The following is a 9,130-nucleotide window of genomic DNA, read 5'->3' on the forward strand; positions in this document are numbered from 1 at the left end:
AAACCTACAACTATTTTGATACATGTTATAAAAAAAATATAACTTTCTCACTGTGAGCCAACCTGGAATACTATATAGCATGTAATAAGAGGATTAACCGTCGGTCCACCTACTGTCAAAGAAAGATAGCACTACGTGAAGAAGGGTCACATGTGATGGGTGATAACCGTCATGAGCACCCTAAATACGTCAGTGATAACTAGTCATAATTTGAGCCATCACTAATGAAGATCATAAGTGATGTATCATAACTGTGACTCATCGTTTATTAAAAGTTATAAGCGATGGGTCATAGTTATGACCCGTCATTTATGACTAATGAATGTTTTTTTGTGTTTTTGACCAAAAAAAGTGAAAAAAAAAATTTCACTCGAGCCAACCCAACGCAGAGGACATACCACTCGCCACGTGTCACATGCTACTTTTACACTATTTTTAAACTCTGCGTTATGTAGAAATCGAACTCGCGACCTCCGCTCGCATGTGTTGCCCCTCAACACCTCACCCTCGCGTGCGTTCTGAAGGTAGCCGAATATTTTATCCTTTTAATATTTTTTGCTAAAGGTCATAAGTGGTGGATCATAACCATGATCCGTCACTTATGACTATTATAACCCATTACTTATGACTATTTTTTTGCCGAATCGTACTTTGATAGGTGACTCAGAGTGACTTTCAGTAAAATAGGCATAACTTTTTCATACGGAATCCAATTTTGATGTTTTTTTTTACTTTACGCACATCTATAGAAAAAGTTACATCCATTTCCCCCTTTGTATGTCGAGTTTGACAAATTTTTCGTCTCTACGCACATCTATAGAATTTTTTCATGGCCAAATTTTTTGACTTTACGGATATCTACAGAAATTATGTCAGGTTCCGCAAATTTTCAAGGCCAAAAACAGCCTGTAATATTGAGTTCTCATGCACTAAAAGTTTCTGCATCGTTTTTAAAACTCGCGTTTGTTTCCATAGCCGCCACCCCTTACATCAACTTGAGCAGAAGAAATATACAATAATTTCTATTATAATGCTGCATAGGTGATAAAAAATAATAATAAATTATAGCATCATGCTATGTACATATTTACTGTATAAGAAAAAAAATTAAGTAAGTTATGCTAGGAAACTAATTAACTAATACATGTAATGACCCATGCAAAGAATTAAGTAAGTTGTGATAGCAAAAAATTAAAAATCCTTCACATGCCCTGTTTCATCAAAATGGTCATGAGTGATGGGTTACAAATTGATCTGTCACTAATAAATCTTTAGATGACCCGTTACTAATAAGTTAGTCATTAGTAACGGGTCACAATTTAATCCGTCACTTATGATTGGCCAAGAATGATAAATTTAGACAAGTTTTTCTCCAAATTTGAGGTTTTTTGAAATTTCAATCAAATTTTGATAATATTTTGACTGAAAATCAAAATATTTTTAAAATTATTTGTGTTACAAACTAACAGCGATAGTCAGCCCCAAATCTGATGGACCGATTTCTTTTTACACTCGACGAATGAACCCTTGTAACTTTTCTGACTTATGACAACCCCCGTGGCTTATGTGAGAGTCAATTCATAGAATATAGTAAATTACACATTTGAGCAGTTTATGGGAGTTAAAACTGCGACCTCATCCCTCACACCAAGCTTTCTTACCATCCCCCACCTCACAGTTTTAGCTAATGGATATAGGTAATTTATTCTTCTGACTTATTTTGCACAAATCTTTGGATGAATATTGGGGCATTTATATGGCTTCAAATAAAAAATTATTAAATATAAAGTTGTAGATGTCGTAGAAAGCTACAATTTTTATATAAAATTTGCCTTCATCCGACTCCGTATGAAAAAGTTTGTCTCCAATTTGTACACTATTTGGTAAAATAGCTATAACTTTTGTATACGGAGTCTGATTGAACTTTCGATCTCTACTTTCGAAGCTAACGAGGAGACGTATCTAAAAAAAAATATCTCAAATTTACGCCGGTACCTTTCTTATCTCAAATTGACAAGATCTCTGAAGTTTTTTGTTAAAAATTAACTTGCTCCAATTTGCTTGAAATTTTTTAGAGAAATAGTGGTATATCTAAAGGTCACTGCTGCCTAGACGTTTTATTAATCCAAATTACCAAACTCATGATAAAATATTTGAAGTTGCAGTTTTCAACTTTGTAGCCATATATGCGGCTTTTTCAATTTTTCCTACCCGTATTACAAAGTTCTATCAATTAACTTTGTGATCCAATACATTGTTTTCCTTCTGCAGTTTTTAGATGATTATTTGGGTATTTATATGGCTTCAAATAAAAGAGTTATCAACTACAAAGTTGTCGATCTCATTGAGGACTATAATTTTCATATAAAGATTATCTTCATTCAACTCTGTATGAAAAAAATTATAAATTTCTAAAGATAAGCTATATTTCATTGTTACTACCGATTAATATAATGAACTAGCAGTGATAGTATAACTACCAGTTTTTTCATTGAATCGGTAATAATACTTGATTATCATTGCTATTTTTTACCGAATAGGCTATTGCTACTAGTTTTTTTGTAAGAATCGGTAGTGATACTTTATCACTACCTGTTATTTTTAACTAGCATCGAAAGGGCGACACAGATGATCTTCTCTGTAGCTTGGTAACCAATCTTATCATCGTTACCGGGGGCCTGGTAAGTTATTTTCAGTCAACGAATCTCAGCCGTTCAAAATGTTTTTGCCTTTTTTTGTTTTTTTTTCAGTTGATAAATCTCAATCGTACGTCTGATACTATATATTGGGTGTAGTCTAATATGCCTTATATTTTGTGATGGAGGAAGTATTATGCAACGTGCAGAGACTGTGCTTTATATGGAATGAACGGTGCATCCACCTGTATCCTGGTATATAAGACTTATGGAGTGACATACACTACTACAAAAATAGGTTTATATATCAGCTCACCATTTGTCGGTTCCTTACGAGCCGGCAGTGATGGAGTATCACTGTCGGTTTGTATCAAGACTGACACTAAAAAGCCATTCGAAAAGAATCGACAGTGAAACTTGATTATCACTACCGGTTCTAGCCACGAACCCGCAGTGACTATCATTATCGACTCGTAGTTAGAGCTGACAGTGAAATCTTAACTATCACTACCGGTTGGTGGCTAGAGCCAACAGTGATAGTCATCAAGCATCACTGCTGGTTGGTGGCTAGAGCCGGCAGTGATAGTCAAAGTTTCACTGTCGGTTCGTGGCTAGAGTCCGTAGTGATAATGGATGACAGTTTATTTAAAAAATTCATAATTTTTTTATACGAAATTGGATGAGAACAAACTTTATATCAAAACTGTAGCTTTCGATGTGATCTACAACTTTGTAGTTGAAAACCTTTTCATTTGATATCATTTAGATATCCAAATAATCATTTGAAGTTTCATACAGAATATGTCAAAAGGATTGCATATACTAATGGTATCACTAGTACTTCTATGGTGGGATGGTAAGGACCTATCGCTCGAGCTGAAAGGTTTTGGGTTCGAGTGCCACAAACCGTACGCACACGTATTTTGTGCAAAAAATCGCATGACTTATGACTTGCGACGGCGTGGGCGTGGGGTTCCTCAGGTGCAATTTTTTTTCTCAATTTTTCGGTCCCAAAAATATTGATTTGGCGCCCAACTATCACTGCCGGCTAAAACCTTCAACCGGCAATGATAGTTTACTATCACTGCCCGTTGCTCACTATCGGTTCTAAAACCGACAGTGAAACTCTTTTATGAACTGACAGTGAAAGGGCTTTTTTTAAATAGTGATACTTGGTGGTAAAATTGATATTCTATTCTGCACATTAGTACACGTTAGCTAGGCAGCAGCTGAAAAATGGAGGAAGAGGCACAAGAGGTTAGGAGCAGGGCCAGCTCTGGGCCAGGGCGGGGGGGGGGGGGGAGACCGCCTAGGGCCCAAGCCGGAAGAAGGCCTCACTGCAGTATGCTTCTACGCAACATGGGCCTCACGGCAGTACGCGTCTACGCAGTACGTCATGGGCCTCACGAAGTCACGACAGTAAGTCACAAGCCTCATAGTAGTACGCGCGATGCGTCTACACGGACTACGGACGGCGGACATCAAGACGTGGCCTGGCTGCTCCTGGCTCTTACTCGACGGCCCTGGTCGGGACGTGGCCTGCCTGCTCTGGGCTCTGGCTCCCGTAGACGGCCAGATGCCAGCGGCCAAACGCTAGCGGGCAGCGGCCAAACCAGACGACACTATCGTAGACACCAAGTCGTGAACGCCCTGGTGGCTGCCTAGCTAGTGACCGGTGAGATCGCTTTTTGCAGATTGCAGACGCCAGCGGCCAAACCGCAGACCGCAGACGCCAACGCCCTGGTGAGATTTCAGATTTGCAGGGGGCCAGACGGCAGACGCCCACTCGCCCACTCGCCTGGACGCTGGTGAGATTGCTTTTTCCTATTTGCCTATTTCGTTTGACTGGACGGCTGGTTTAGTTGTGCAAATTGCAATTCGCTGATTTAATTTGTACGGTTACTCATAGATGATCCATTGCCCATTGGTTAGGTCGTTAAGGTTCTTGTTGCTTATTTTCCTTTCTAATTTCAGGTGTTAGAATGTTGCCTAAAAAGCATTTGTCGGGTGCTGAGAAAAGGAAAAAAAAAAGAAAACGAGAAGATCAGTTTATTGAATCGCAAAAGGGTGCTATACATAAGTTTTTTTCAGTTTCAAGTAATGTTGTTCCCGGTGATAATCCTGAAGATATAGATGATTGTAGTACAGGAGATCAAAGGTAGGAATCTAATCATAATTTAAATGCAGAAGTTGATGTCAATGAGGATGCTACAGGGGAACAAAATTTACCGCTTTCATCTGATACTGAAAATTCCAATGCTGATGAACAAAAAGATTCTCTATTAGCTATCTATGATCCTAGAACATGGGACAATCTTGACAATAGGGGAAGAGATATCTTAATTGAAAAAGGGCCTGTGAAAGAATTGAATTTGCAGTTTCCTTCGGATAGTAGTGGTAGACATTTTTCATATGCTTACTACTCCAGGAAGTTAAGTAATGGCAAGGTTGTTGATAGAAAGTGGTTGGTTTACTCTAAGCATGTGGACAAAGTTTACTGTTTTTGCTGCCGATTGTTCAAATCAAATCAGACCAAAACTTTGTTGGCATATGATGGATTGAGGGACTGGAAGTATCTCAGTGGGAGACTCAAACAACATGAGAACAGCGTTGAGCATATAACAAACATGAATACGTGGAATGAACTTAGGTTGAGGTTAAGCAAAAATCAGATAATTGATGATGATTTGCAACGGGAAATTGCAAAGGAAAAATAGCGTTGGAGACAGGTTTTGGTAAGAATAGTTTCTGCTGTGAAGTTTCTTGCTAAACATAATTTGGCCTTTCGAGGATCAAATGAGAAACTTTGTCAAGATAACAATGGTAATTTTCTGGGCACAATTGAAATGATTACTGAATTTGATTATGTGATGCAAGAACACATTAGGCGCATTCAAAATAATGAAATTCATCATCATTATCTTGGCCACAATATTTAGAATGAGTTAATTTCTATTCTTGCTCATGCCATGAAAAATTTTATTTTAAGGATCATCAAGGATGCCAAGTATTTCTCTATTATCTTGGATTGTACCCCAGATGTGAGCTATGAAGAACAAATGACTCTAATTGTGCGGTGTGTCAATATATCAAGTAACATTCCGAGAGTGGAGGAGTTCTTTATAGAGTTCTTAAAGGTGGATGACACATCAGGATTGGGGTTTTTTCACGAATTGATGAATGCATTGGACTCTCTTGATTTGAATGTCGCTGATGTGAGAGGTCAAGGTTATGACAATGATTCTAATATGAAGGGAAAACACCAAGGTGTTCAGAAGCGTTTGCTTGAAATTAATCCAAGAGCATTAGATATGCCATGTGCATGTCATAGTCTAAATCTCACTCTTTGTGATATGGCGGAATCTTGCAGTAAAGCTATTTCATTCTTCGGTGTTATACAACGGATATATGCATTGTTTTCATGTTCTACTAAAAGGTGAAAGATTTTGCTTGACAATGTTCCAGAACTAACTGTCAAATATTTGTCTAATACTCGTTGGGAGAGTCAAATAAACAATGTACAAGCTATCAGGTACCAAACTCCCCAAATAAGGTCAGTTTTGTTGGAACTGGAGACATCTTCTACTGATGACTCAAAAGCAGTGAGTGATGCTCAATCTTTGATAACTGCACTTAAGAATTTTAAATTTTTAGTTGGTATGGTTATTTGGCATGACATTTTATTTTTTATAAATATGGTGAGCAAGAAGTTGCAGTCTAGGATTGTGTGTATGGATGCTACTTTCAAACAAATCGATGGGGTCATCTCATTTTTTAAGAGGTACAGAAATGAAGGCTTCACTTCTAGTATTGATATTGCAGAAGCCATTGCATCTGAATTGGGTGTAGAGCCAAAATTTCCTACAAAACGTCAACGTAAAAGAAAGAAGCATTTTAATGAAGAAAATGACCTAAATGAAGAAACACAGTCAGCTATAGAATCCTTCAGAGTTAATTACTTTCTAGTCATGATTGATGTTGCAATTGCTTCATTGATAATTTGATTTGAGTAGTTGAAGGCATTTGAAAATGTATTTGGTTTCTTATTCAACTCAAAAAAATCTGAAGTCCTTAGATGATACTGATCTACGAAAATGTTGCACTACTTTTGTAGAAGCTTTTTCTCATGATAACTCATCTAATGTTGAGTTAAATGATTTTTTCTCTGAATTAAAAAGTGCTGCAAGTAATTTTGCCAGATGTTTTGATGTCAGCACCTGAGATTCTTCAGTTCGTTGTAGCTGAAGATTGCTATCCAAATGTCTCTGTTGCCTATCGGATCCTCTTAACTGTACCTATGACTGTAGCTTCAGCTGAAAGAAGTTTCTCAAAATTAAAATTACTGAAAAACTATTTGAGGTCAACTATGTCACAGAAAAGATTGAATGGTTTGGCTATGTGCTGCATTGAGAAGAATATCTTGGACAACATTGATCTCGATATTGTCCTTAATGATTTTGCATCAAGAAATGCCCGAAGAAATTGTTTTTTATGAGAGACATTGGGTATTCATCGTCTCCTCTTTTGTGAAACATTGTCGATGGAGTCATTTGAGTTTGGTTCTCATTCTTATTTTAGGTAATCATACTAGTTTTATTTTGCTATTCTTTTTAGTTTTTTTAATTGTAGTATCGATATTTTTCATCGAGATTTAAGAATATGTTGGAAGTTAACTTTTACTAGTTACTTCTCGATTTATCATATTAGAAATGTTTATTTATGTCATCTTAAAGAATGAATGATTTATAAACTATAAAAGTGAAAAGAATATTTAGCTTTAAGGACAATAAAGTTGACAAATCATTTATTCTTTAATGAGACATTTTGGATCTCGAATAGTTCTTCAATAATTTCACCTTTGAAAAGCTTCTTTTAGCTGATGCTACAATCACACAGGCACATGTATGATAAATAAGATTCGATAAGCAGTAGAAATATTAGGATAACAATCTGCTTCTCTGGCATACTGAAAATCTCCATATAAGACATTAGTCTATCTAGATAACCCTTAACTTAGGTATTACATAATTTAACTCAACATCATATGAACCATCTAGAGAAATAATTTGTAAATTTAGCGCAACAATCTTTCAGTTCATTATCATCCAACGACTTCAAAGTTGTCGAGCTCAGTAAAAACACAAATTTACTTTTGAATATTTGGAATTCTTCAAATCTTTTTTTTAAAAGTCTTCTCAGCTTGTAGAATTTCTTCATTGTAATCAATTTCATCAAATTGTGGTATGAAAACAGCGAACGCCAATCACCAAGTCTCCGAGTCGCCGATTAGAGTCCTTACGGCATACGCTGAGTCATTAGCATCGTTGTGTCCGTTGCTGAAGTTGATCGCCATCAAATGAAGCAGGCAAGATTGTTCTAAAAAAATTCAAAATTCAGAGATCAAATAACATACTACTTCAATGTTTTCTACTACAGAATAGAGTAGCAAGTAGCACGATAAGACTTGTAGAAAACAAGTTTTTTTTGGCAAAATAGAATAAAAGAGAAAACTTTTTTGGCGATGGAATTAGCAAGGGGAACCATTCTGCTAACCTTCTTGGCAAAGCTGACGGTTCTCTCCTCCGACTTGTAGGACTTGGCGGCAATGTCACAAAACGCATCAGTGAGCCCGTTGCGGGAGGCATCCATGGTCCACCCAGACACTACCTTTGAAGAGCACACATGGCTCGCAGGGATCGCACGACCTTCACTGGCTGGTGAGGACACGGTCCACCACACGACGCTAGTAGGAGGCGAGGGTCGTGGTTGAGGGCGCACCAAGGAAGTCGAACAGGTGCTCAAGCGTAGTGCAGCCCACACTTGTGCCCACTAGTGCTAGCGCCATTCAATATTACAATATGCAGATGGCACTATCTTGTTCATGGAACATAACTTAGAGCAAACGAGAAATATAAAGCTCATAAAATATTGTGCTATGGGGGAGGCAAAGGAGTTTGAAGACCGATATACATAACTATTTGGATGTGAAATTGGTTCATATCTTTTAGATATCTTGGAATCCCTATACATCACTGAATTGCACAATATAGATTGGAAGAAAGTGGAAGAAAGGTTTGAGAAGAAACTAAACAGTTTGAAAGGAAAACACATGTCCACATGAGGCAGACTAGTATTAATTATTTCTATCATGAGCAGCGAACAGATGTTCATGGTGTCATCCTTCAAAAGTACACCAAGAGTGCTTAAAATGCTCAATTATTTGCAATCCAGGTTTTTTTTTGGCAATATGACAATCATAAAAGGAAATATAGGTTTGCAAAATGAAATATTATTTGTTTGCCCTAAGGATCAAGTAGGGTTAGGAATAATTGACCTTTTGATCGTGAATAAATGTCTCCTTAGTAAATAGCTATTTAAGCTATTGAAGTGACACTCACAAAAGTGGAAGGAAAATCAGAAGATTCACACTTCTAATCTAACTTAATGAAGTAAGAAGCAATTCCTTCAATGGGGCACATTCCAAATGCAATATG

Source organism: Phragmites australis, chromosome 13 (assembly GCF_958298935.1).
Source record: "Phragmites australis chromosome 13, lpPhrAust1.1, whole genome shotgun sequence".
Lineage (NCBI taxonomy): Eukaryota > Viridiplantae > Streptophyta > Magnoliopsida > Poales > Poaceae > Phragmites > Phragmites australis.